General features: G+C 47.5%; 1 non-coding gene across 1 annotated transcript; it reads left to right on the top strand.

Moving 5' to 3' along the window:
* Positions 1-10635: 10635 nt before the first annotated feature.
* Positions 10636-10739, top strand: LOC119273814. Its single transcript, XR_005134996.1, has one exon. It is a non-coding gene; the product is annotated as a small nucleolar RNA R71 (small nucleolar RNA).
* The last annotated feature ends 1588 nt before the right edge of the window (positions 10740-12327 follow it).

Genomic DNA, 12327 nt, shown 5'->3' with positions numbered 1-12327 from the left:
AAACGGAGGTGACCAACCGCACCCTCTTCGCTCTACTTCGAGTACTTGTCAAGAAAACATCAAGGGGTGGGAGGAGTGTCTACCTATCGCCGAGTTCGCCTACAACTGTGCAAAACACTCAACAACCGGCAAGTCCCCTTTCGAGGTCGTCTACGGATTCAACCCATTGTAACCATTGGACATTCTTCCTCTACCACTCCAAGAGCGCATCAATTTGGACGCAAGTGCACGTGTGACTCATCTCAAGAAGGTGCATGAAGATATAAGGCATACCATCAAGCGCCAAGTACAACGACTTGCGACCAAGCTCAACATCAACAAGCACCCTATGGTATTCAACATTGGAGATCTTGTGTGGCTACACCTTCGCAAGGACCGCTTTCCCCAGGAACGCAAGTCCAAACTTCGACCACGAGCGGATGGACCCTTCAAGGTGCTTGCACGCTACAACAACAACCCATACAAGATCGTCATTCCACGTGACAAGTACTCCGTGAGCGACATCTTCAACGTCAAAGATCTCTCTCCCTACCATGGTGATGAAGAATTTGATCCGAGGACGGATCTTCCCCAAGGGAGGGGAGATGACGCGGAGCATCCCAAGGTCATCCCCATGGACCTACCATCGTCTCACCAAGTGCCTAGCGGACGCATGACACGAGCACGTGCAAGAGCTCTCGAAACTGAGGTGACATCTCTCCTCTCACATTTCCACTTCGATGCACATGAGACATGGCTACTACCTCAAACGGAGACATTGTGCATACTCAGGTACCAAGGAGCTAGCCATGGAGAAGCTAAGGAGCAAGAAGGATTGGGAGCGGAAGATATGCATGAAGACGGAGAAGAAATCAGCCAAGTCCCAGGCTGGCCGGATGATCCGGACGAGGTCCCGGACGATCCGGACTCAGCCCGGATGATCCGGTCCCCAGCCCGGACGATGTGGACAATTGAAGACCTGAGAGCAACAGGAGATGCCCTGAAGCCGGATCATCCGGACCCAGTCCCGGATCATCGGGACATACCCGGATGTCCGGACCAGGACCCGGACATCCGGACCTCCCGCAGCCCCCTTGACACAGCCGGACGATCCGGACGCCGACCCGGATCATCCGGACCCCCGAAGCCCGGATCATCCGGACCAACATCTGGATCATCCGGACCGTGCCTGCGTCCATGATGTTGGGCCGAGGCCCATGTACCCCTTCGCCCCCTTTGCCTATATAAATGACTCCTCCTCTACTTTTATAGGGTTAGCATTGATTTAGCTCAATTTAGAGATAGAGCATTGCTCATCCACATCGGATCTACTCCACGAGAGAGACCGCGGCCCCTCTTCAGAGAAGATCCCTTTGGATTCAAGACCTCCTCGCGGAGAAGATCATAAAGACCTCCTCACGGAGAATACCGTTACCTTTTGTATCGTCCCTAGTTGACTGTGTACCATGTGATCTCTTATGTACTCGAGGATCTAGCACATGTGTGACTATTTCTTGTTGGTTTAGTGATTCTCTCGTGTTTTCCCTTGTTTTCCCCCTTGTGTTCTTCGCGTTCATCACGGGATACGCTCCTTTCGTGAAAGATCGGTCCCTAGGGTTCCTACCCTACATCAGGACCCCCTACCCGAGATCCGCCGGTTTTGACACCGACACCCTACTCGCCGCTGTGCCGTTGCGCTGCTGGGTGCCCCTCCTCCCGCCTGCCCTGGGACGTCGTCATACGCGACCACACCCCGCTAACTGCGCTCGCCCCTGCAAGCCTCGCCCCGCTCGTGACCCATGCCGCAACCGCCCGCAGCTCACCGCGTCGCTCAGAACTACGCTCGCGGCCACCCTCGCTGACCGCACCCTGTGCGTGCACCCGTGACCATCCTCGCCTCGCTCCCATGCCCACCGGTGCGCACCACCCCGCTGCTGCGCGCCTGCTCTGCTCCCGCCGCTGCTCACAGCGGCCGCACTTGTTGCGCGCCCCTGGCCGCACACGCCCCGCGCTGCCGTCGCCTGCTTGGCCTCGCCTCGCTCCCCGCCTTCGCTGTCGCGTGCGGCGCAGCCGCCGCAACCCCCTTGCTTCACGCCGCCCCTTCTCGCTCACGGCCTCACATCGGCGCTATCGCGCAGCGGCCGCCCGCCGGTGGCCTCGCCCCGCTTTTGCCCTGGTCGGGTGACGCCCGTGGCCCAGCACCCGTATGCCTATTAAGGCCCCTATGCCTATGACCAGTGGGCCCAGCACCAGAACATTATTAAAAAATATTTAAATAATAATAATAAATATATTAATTAAATTAACTTAATTAATTATGTTTAATTAACCTAATTAACTATTATTAAATAAGCAATAATTAGATTAGTTAAACCCTAATTAGGATAAACAAAGTATGACAGCCGGGACCCACACCTCAGCTTGACCCAGTCAACGCCGTGTTGACTGCTGATGTCATGCTGACATCATGATGACATCAACATACACTATTCTGGATAATGTTGATTTAAAATAATTAAATAAATTCTAAAAAGTATTAAATCTTTTAAAATTAATATAAAATAAACCGTAGCCGGATGGAAAAACTTTGTACATGAAAGTTGCTCAAAACGACGAGATGAATCCGAATACGCAACCCGTTCATCCGCCACGCATCCCTAGCATAGAGAAGATGCAACTTTCCCCCCTCCGATTCATTTGTCCAAAAACGCGAAACACCGGGGATACTTTCCCAGATGTTTCCCCCCTTCGCCGGTATCACCTCCTACCGTGTTAGGACACTCCTAGCACCGTTACTTGTCATGTCATGCATTGATATGCATATGTTTGCATTGTATTCATTGTTTCTTCCCCCTCTTCTCTCTGGTAGACTACGAGACTGACGCCGCTGCTGGTGCCTCGATTGACTACGTTGTTGACGACCCCTACTTGCCAGAGCAACCAGGCAAGCCCCCCTTGATCACTAGATATCGCCAATTCTTCTCTCTACTGCTGGCATTAGAGTAGTATAGCATGTTACTACTTTCCGTTAATCCTATCCTGATGCATAGCCTGTCTTTGCTACTACTGTTGTTACCTTTACCTGCAATCCTAAATGCTTAGTATAGGATGCTAGTTTTCCATCAATGGCCCTACATTCTTGTCCGTCTGCCATGCTATACTATCAGGCCGTGATCACTCGGGAGGTGATCATGGGTATATACTTATATACATTATACATGATATATGTGGTGAGTAAAGTCGGGTCGTCTCATAGAGTACCCGTGAGTGATTGATGGATTGGGACCGAAAGGACGTTTGTCCTGACGGCCCTCTGAGTGAAACTTTGTGGCAGAGCGACATGGCAGGTTGAGACCACCTAGGAGAGAGGTGGGCATGGCCCTGGCCGACATCCGCGGTTAATTCAATTAACATGCTTAACGAGATCTTGGTATTTGATTTGAGTCTGGCCACTGGCCTTTACGCACTAACCAACTACGCGGGAACAGTTATGGGCACTCGACGTCGTGGTAACACTCGAAGCCTTCTTGACGTCAGCGACTGGGCGGCGCGCGCCAGATTGGGATGGAATGCGAGCTCTTGTATTAGGGAGGCTAGGTCTGCTTCCGTCCGTGTTCGCAATGTGCAGGTGTGCAATGGGCGATGGTCCCAGACCCCTACGCGCATAGGATTTAGACCGGCGTGCTGACCTCTCTGTTATGCCTAGGTAGGGCTACGATGTGTTGATCTTGCGAGGCCGGGCATGACCTAGGAAAGTGTGTCCGGCCAGAGGGATCGAGCGTGTTGGGTTATGTGGTGCACCCCTGCAGGGAAGTTTATCTATTCGAAGCCGTGTCCCTCGATAAAAGGATGACCCGGAGTTGTACCTCGACCTTATGACAACTAGAACCAGACACTTAATAAAACACACCTTTTAAAGTGCCAAATACAACCCGGTGATCGCTCTCTCACAGGGCAACAAGGGGTGGATCGCCGGGTAGGATTATGCTATGCGATGATACTTGGTTAACTTACCATCTACTCTCTTCTACTGCTTCAAGGTGGAGGCTGCCAGAAGCGTAGTCTTCGATAGGACTAGCTATCCCCCTCTTATTCTGTCATTCTACAGTCCAATCCACATATACTACCCCTTTCATTGATACCAATGCATATGTAGTGTAGCTCCTTGCTTGCGAGTACTTTGGATGAGTACTCACGGTTGCTTTGCTTCCCTCTTTTCCCCCTTTCTATACCTGCTTGTCGCAATCAGATGTTGGAGCCCAGGAGCTAGACGCCACCATCGACGACGACTCCTACTACACTGGAGGTGCCTACTACTACGTGTAGGCCACCGACGACGATCAGGAGTAGTTTAGGAGGATCCCAGGCAGGAGGCCTGCGCCTCTTTCGATCTGTATCCCATTTTGTGCTAGCCATCTTATGGCAACTTGTTTAACTTATGTCTGTACTCAGATATTGTTGCTTCCGCTGACTCATCTATGATCGAGCTCTTGTATTCGAGCCCTCGAGGCCCCTGGCTTGTAATATGATGCTTGTATGACTTATTTTTTTTAGAGTTGTGTTGTGATATCTTCTCGTGAGTCCCTGATCTTGATCGTATACATTTGCGTGTATGATTAGTGTATGATTGAATCGGGGGCGTCACAAGTTGGTATCAGAGCCGACTGCCTGTAGGAATCCCCCTTCCACATTACTTGACCGAAGTCGAGTCTAGACGTTGCAAAACTTTTACTAACATGGATGTGTATCTTACAGGCCCACGTCACCATTTGGGTGGTATTAGGATCTTTTACTCCTCGATCTTTACTCTGGGACTCTGAACTCTCTTCTACTCGGGTTAAACAAATTTACTAACACTAACATTAGGATCTCGTGACCACATTCACCCCAAAGTTGGATAAGCCCTAGTTATTCCTTAGAGTAGTATTTTGAAAAATACCCACACTGCCATTTGATTCCTTTGGAACATCTTTTTTTTCAGATGGAACCCACGAGGCAGGTCGTGCGCCACATGACGGCCATTGGTGTCCCAGGTTTGCCTCTTGTGTTAGCTGAGATGATGACCTATCTGGGTTATCACTGGTACCCTGAGTACACCGCGTACGAGCAGTACCAGGACTTTAACCAGGAGCAGTACCGTGCCATCGTCCACCTCTACTCTCGGGAGTATGACTCCACTACTATGCTGCACACTGCTCATGGTGTTGGAGTGATTATTGATATGGCAATACATGATGCTGCTTATGCTGCTCTGACACGTCTTCGTGGAGAGTATCGGGAGTTGGACATCTCCCCTTTTAGGCACATTGCTATCGCATCCGATGTTGGTGCGGAGGGGTACTACATTGTTGCCTACTCTACTGTCACCCGAGAGCCCTTCTACCATCAGAACCTGGTTCTGCATGCTGATTGGCCGGATAGAGCTAACCGAGATCTTCGCCACGAGTTGTACACCACCCGTCAGCACCTTTACCATGCTTTGACGTTGTTGCACCCCCTTGTCCGATCTGGTGATCTGTCGCGTTCTATGATCTACCCAGCCAGGACCGTGATGCCCCAGGGTGTCGGCTGGCCAGATGTGGGAGGCTACTCTCCCGCAGTTGGTCCTCTTTTGCCACCTGAGCGTCAGGTTCTGCACCAGAGTATCTGCGGACCCCAGGCTACTGACGTGGAGGACTTCCCGTCGCGTCACTACCAGCTGTCAGGCTACACCTACCTCCACAGTTCCTCCTGGGACCGATGTAGGCTTGCTTATTAGTATTAGATGCATTCGCCGTGAGCCTGCGTGTCACATATGATGTCCTTAGTCTCTGTACTGAACTCTGTGCACGGTCCCTTTGTAAGGTGTGTCGACTACTATGTAGTATCTATCATGCTCCTTTATTTGTGCATGTTTCATCATGAATGATTCTGGTCTTTGCAAATTTCCCAATGCTGAACTACCCTTGTTATATATTAGAAGGATGGTTAGACCAGGTGGTCGTGGTCGTGGTGGCATTCCCCCCCACCGCCTGAGTACATGGCTGGTATGATGAGCTGAATCGCCAGTTCATGGAGAATATTATGGCTTAGTTTCCTCGCCCCAATATGAACTAGCAGCCAGCCCAGGTGACTCTGCAGGATTTCATGCGCCTCAACCCAATTGTGTACCGCAGCTCAACTCAACCTCTAGATGCTGATGACTGGCTCTGTGACATCACCTATGCGACGGAGTCTGCTGATGTAGCCCCTGCTAGCTATGTCACCTTTGCTTCCTTCGTTCTGAAGGGACCCGCTGCTCAATGGTGGGACAGCCACAGCCATACTCTGCCGGTTGGAACAATCATCACCTGGCCAGACTGCCAAGCCGCTTTCCGTGCCCACTTCATTCCTTAGGGAGTCATGGACCGGAAGAAGCACGAGTTCCTCAAACTCACCCAAGGCAACAAAACTGTGGAAGCTTATCAGCGAGAGTTTCTGGATTTATCCCGCTATGCTGAAGAAGACATTGCAACTGATGCTCGCAGCCAGGAGAAGTTCCGTGATGGCCTTCAAGCTGACATCAAGCTCGCACATCTAGTGCATGACTTTGCTGATTTCGCCACCTTGTTGAACACGGCCATCAATGTCGAAACTGGTCTGCAGGAACACAAGAGCTCTCACGGGCGCAACTGTGACACGGGCTCATCTTCGTGCCCGTCCTCGCAGAAGTGTAGGATATGGATTCCCAACAGCATGTACCAGCCAACTGCACCTGCTCCAAGGCAGTCCTATGCTGCACCTCGTCTGCCTCCTCCACCACCTAGGCAGCCAAGGCTTCCAGCACCACCACCCCGAGCTCGTGCTCCCACTCCCAATAATGGTATGTGCTTCAGGTGTGGACAACCAGGACACCGTGCTAGGGAATGCAACCAGAACCAGAATCAACTAGCCCTTCCCGCAGCTGGCCGTGGAAGCAACCAGCCCCGCAACAACAATGCCAAGTCTTATGGTCGTGTTCATGCCAACCATGTTGATCTCAATGAAGTTCTAGACCAGCTGATCAATTGTATTATAGTGGGGTTTTTATGCCCAAACTACAGATGTCGTGTTCTCCACAGGGACTAGGCGATGGCAACTATGCTCGGTTAAAGCTAGGTAGCACGATATTTGGTGACGAAAATAGAAAATAAAACCTAAACTAACAAGGTAGCTCCTGAAGATTATGTAGAAAGAAAGAAACCAACTAGCATAATGAGGTTCAGATATTACTCGTGCGTAATAATAGAGAATCATAAGCCACAATTCAGTTCCCGGATCAACAATTTAAAATCACAGATACAAAACTTTTAAAATCATAGATACAAAACTAACACATGAACTAAAATTGCAAGCCACTGATCCAATACTCACAGATCAACAAAGTAAGTACTAAACGAGCACAAGAAGCTGACCGATCAAAAACACACACATCAATTCTTATGAAGTATACACACACACACGAACACTCAGACACACGAACACACACACACACACACACACACACACACACACACACAAATACGAGTATGGTATTGGAGGGCACTGTTCTAATACTCTCCGATGAACAAAAATAGTTCTACTGTACTAAACAATCACAAGTCTGAAACTGAACATGTCATAGCATTATTATACAGTTATGAATCTGAACCAATAGCAGGTTTGAAGCACTAGTCAAATATGAATATTACATACGATCTCAAGTCTACAGAAATTTAGAGAATGAGGGAGAGAGATGTGTGGTGTAGAGTTTCAGCAAGTGAGGTGCAGCAGGGGGCGCAGGAGAAGAAGGAGCATCAGCTTGGGGTTGAGAGAAGGGCAGCAGGGAAGAGCAGCAATAGAAGGGGCAAGGGGAGAAGAAGCAGCAATAGGGATGGGGAAGAGCAGCAGCGGCAGAAGGCAGGGTCACGCGGGTACCCAGACACCCGTCTGGTCAGGCACGCGAGGTGCGGCGGTGGAGTGATGGCGCTGTGGTGGAGATGGTGGTGCTGGTGGAGATGAGTGAATGGATGGCTGAGTGGCGCAGGTGGATGGAGGTGATGGTGGTGCTGGGTGGAGTGGTGGAGGTCGCGGAGGCGCACCAGCACGCCAGTCTGGCCGTGGTGGCGGCCGGACGTGAAGAAGGAGGGGTGAGGGAGAGAGATGTGTGGCCAGGCTCGGAGGGGATCGAAGGAGATGGCTAGGGATTTGACCCCTCTCAATCAGATCTGCATTCTTCTTGTTTAGCCCTCCTTGTTTTCTTCTTTCTTCCCAAGTTGGTCCCCTTCTTCATCAGCTAGCCCCCTGGAGGTTAATTCTTCTTCACACTCGAGTCCCTCCGCAAAATGCAGAAACCGCAACCTCTTAGACACTCAAATATAGAAGGATTTGTCGCCCATTTCTGCAAAAGATGGAGTAGTGTTGTAAATGTGACATAATATGAGTATTTGAATATCTTTCGAGTAAATAATTTGAGAATATGATTACAATTTGATGCAAAAAGGCTAAAAAGATTATATGAGGAAATCCTCTAGCATGTTCCCCCACACTTAAATCTTTGCTTGTCCTCAAGCAAAGGCATATGACAAGAGCAAGAGTATGAACAGTGAGCTGACTAGAGATTGCCAAGTGAAGTAGATCTCTGAACAGTGCATGCTTTGGACTTAGCTAGTGAAAATTAATGGTTAGGAGTGCTTCAAAGCGGTAGGATACTAGTAGACTTGACCATTTTAAACTTTTACAATGATAAAAGAGGATCAACAAGTTTAAGTGATGACTGTGCCAAATGGTTCCTAAAGAGAGCATGATCTCGAGAAACACTTATTACCATGAACACAACATTGTGGTAAAACCACTTATGGAATTTGGAGGAAGCAACAATGATAATATATTACCGGTCTCACCAAAGGAACATACCACCGATCCCGAGAACATGGTATACACCTGGTTCGACCAATATTTAGTTTTTTTGTTTGTCTCCCCAAAGGAACATACCAGTGATCCCGAGAACATGGTATACATCTGGTTCGACAATTACATTATTTTAATATAATTAACTCCTATCCGATCCAACCACATTTCACAAGCCACCGATCCGGGGAACATGACATGCTACTGTTAGGTAAGATCAGATAATTATTCATTATAAGATTTTTTTAATGAACAACACATAAGCACAAAAAAAGGAATCCTCACTTCTCCATGTCTGGTTCACATGCTACCGATCCAGGGAACATAGCATGCTAATCCATAGTGGTTAGGTGATTGCTCTCAATGGGAACACACTTCGCACAAATTCAGCATCTAAACATGGTGATCTTGGTGTATCATAGTAAATGAAGAAAATGATGAAGTTTTCTAGTGTACTAGGGATTTGAGCACTCAAAACTAATAGTTCTCACTAATTTCAGCCAAGCATGCATGGTGTAGATCACTAGTTTACAAGGCATCCAGGAATCAAGTTCACAAATTGACATCAAGCACGATGCCAAAGGTGAATTTCAGCTTGACAACAAGTAATAACTGGTTCAAGCAACCCAACTAGCAATTGAATTCAGCATGTATTTATGATGTTCAGAATGGGTCATGAAATAGCTCACCGGGCACTGTGAAGTAATACTCGCTTGATCACTCTCTAAGCTACAACTCTCTCCTTTTTCTTCCTCATACATGCTCCAGCTTCGCTCTTCCTCATATGTTATCTTTGCTTCTCCTCTTCACCATGCCGTGAATCCACCAGGATCCCAGGGAATGTCATCTCAAACTCGGTCAACTCACCGTAAATGGTGCACAAGTGTAAACCTAAAAGAACACTCAATAACCAAGCCAATACAAGTGACATAGAGAATGCCCTCTAAGTCATCGATAGAGTACCATATCATATAAGTATATCTATTGAGAAAATCAGGAACATGTATCAACAACAAGTCACATGGTGCATAGGCAATATCAGCGATATGACATAACTTATCTAGAAAGCTGAGATAATACCTGAAATGGCCTTGGAGAAGTTTTATGACTACCTCAACTGAAGATACCATGGAAGGCATGGTAGTAGAAACCTCCACCGGCCTCGTATCGACAGGTGAAATAGTAGGGCTTCGCTCCTTGACATCTGAAGTGACCTCATCATAATCAACAATGAAGATTTCCATCTCAGGCTCAAGCGTTGAAGAATCTATGTGGCTAACATCATTAAAGGTGAACTTTTCCATATCTGGCTCTAGCAGCACATGATCAATATCAACTAAAGGTATCTCATCAATATCAAAAGTAACTAACTGTAGCTCTGGTTCATCCATAGAAGAATCATCACAATGCAAAACTGAATCTAGAATGCTAGTATCCATATGATCTGAAGTGTGTGTGTCAACTAGGATGGTGTCATCATCATCAAAGATAATCCATGAAAGCTCAATCTTATCACACGGAGAAACTGGTTTCGGCTTTTGTGTAAGAGATTCTTGCTGAGATGAAGTGATTTGTTGCAAGCAAGCAACTGGGCCAGAGGTGGGCTTCTCATTGTACCACTGAAGTTCGTGGAAGGCTATATTCTTAATCAGCAGAAAAGCATCATCAAGTGTCTTGTTTGTAATAGCTCCACCCGCTGCCATATCGACGAAAGATCGAGTGTCCGAAGTCAATCCTCTATAGAATAACTGCAGCTCTAACCATCTCTCGAGCCCGTGGTTAGGACATCTCCTAAATAAGGCTTTGTACCTCTCCCAAGCATCATACAAGCTCTCGCCTTCACGCTGAACGAAGCTAAAGATCTCATCTCGAATTGCGGACTGCTTGTGTAGTGGGAAATATTTAGCCAAGAAAGCTCATGATATCTCATTCCAACTGAATGATCTTGATGGCAAGGATCGATACCAAGCACGAGCATTATCTCGGAGAGAGAATGTGAACAGCATGCACTTGATAACATCTTGAGGAACTCCATGATACTTTACTGTATCTGAATACTCCATGACTCGGAGCAAGTGCTCATAAGGGTCTTCAGTAGGCAGTCCTCCAAACCGTTGTTGTTGAACCAAAGCAATAAGACTAGGTTTCAGCTCAAAGTTCTCTGCCTCAATAGTTGGCCAAACCGGTCTTGTGATATAGCACTGACTTTTGGGCATCCAAAGATCATGAAGCAATGCCATCTTAACCGAGTGTAACTATAGAACAACCTGCAATTAGTTCAGATTTCCTACGCACACTCATAAACAATAAACACTAGTTAGAAAGTTAATATCCTAATAAGCCGAAGCAACAAAAAGTAAGAAGGTAAAAGAAGCAATGAAATAAATTTCACTAGAAGTTTAAACAAAAACTATAGCTTCACACAATTGTTCGACGCTAGTCCCCGGCAACGGCGCCAAAATGATAGATTGTATTATAGTGGGGTATTTATGCCCAAACTACAGATGTCGTGTTCTCCACAGGGACTAGGCGACGGCAACTATGCTCGGTTAAAGCTAGGTAGCACGATATTTGCTGACGAAAACAGAAAATAAAACCTAAACTAACAAGGTAGCTCCTGAAGATTATGGAGAAAGAAAGAAACCAACTAGCATAATGAGGTTCAGATATTACTCGCGCGTAATAATAGAGAGTCATAAGCCACAATTCAGTTCCCGGATCAACAATTTAAAATCACAGATACAAAACTTTTAAAATCATAGATACAAAACTAACACATGAACTAAAATTGCAAGCCACTGATCCAATACTCACAGATCAACAAAGTAAGTACTAAACGGGCACAAGAATCTGACCGAACAAAATCACACACATCAATTCTTATGAAGTATACACACACACACGAACACTCAGACACACGAACACACACACACACACAAATACGACTATGGTATTACAGGGCATTGTTCTAATACTCTTCGATGAACAAAAATAGTTCTACGGTACTAAACAATCACAAGTCTGAAACTGAGCATGTCATAGCATTATTATACAGTTATGAATCTGAACCAATAGCAGGTTTGAAGCACTAGTCAAATATGAATATTACATACGATCTCAAGTCTACAGAAATTTAGAGAATGAGGGAGAGAGATGTGTGGTGCAGAGTTTCAGCAAGTGAGGTGCAGCAAGGGGCGTAGGAGAAAAAGGAGCAGCAGCATGGGGTTGAGAGAAGGGCAGCAGGGAAGAGCAGCAACAGAAGGGGCAAGGGAAGAAGAAGCAGCAGTAGGGATGGGGAAGAGGAGCAGCGACAAAAGGCAGGGTCGCCCGGGTACCCAGACACCCGTCTGGTCAGGCGCACGAGGTGCAGCGGTGGAGTGATAGCGCTATGGTGGAGATGGTGGCGCTGGTGGAGATGAGTGAATGGATGGCTGAGTGGCGCAGGTGGATGGAGGTGATGGT

This window comes from Triticum dicoccoides, chromosome 3A (assembly GCF_002162155.2).
Source record: "Triticum dicoccoides isolate Atlit2015 ecotype Zavitan chromosome 3A, WEW_v2.0, whole genome shotgun sequence".
Classification (NCBI taxonomy): Eukaryota; Viridiplantae; Streptophyta; class Magnoliopsida; order Poales; family Poaceae; genus Triticum; species Triticum dicoccoides.
This window is presented reverse-complemented; position numbering and strand designations above follow the sequence as displayed.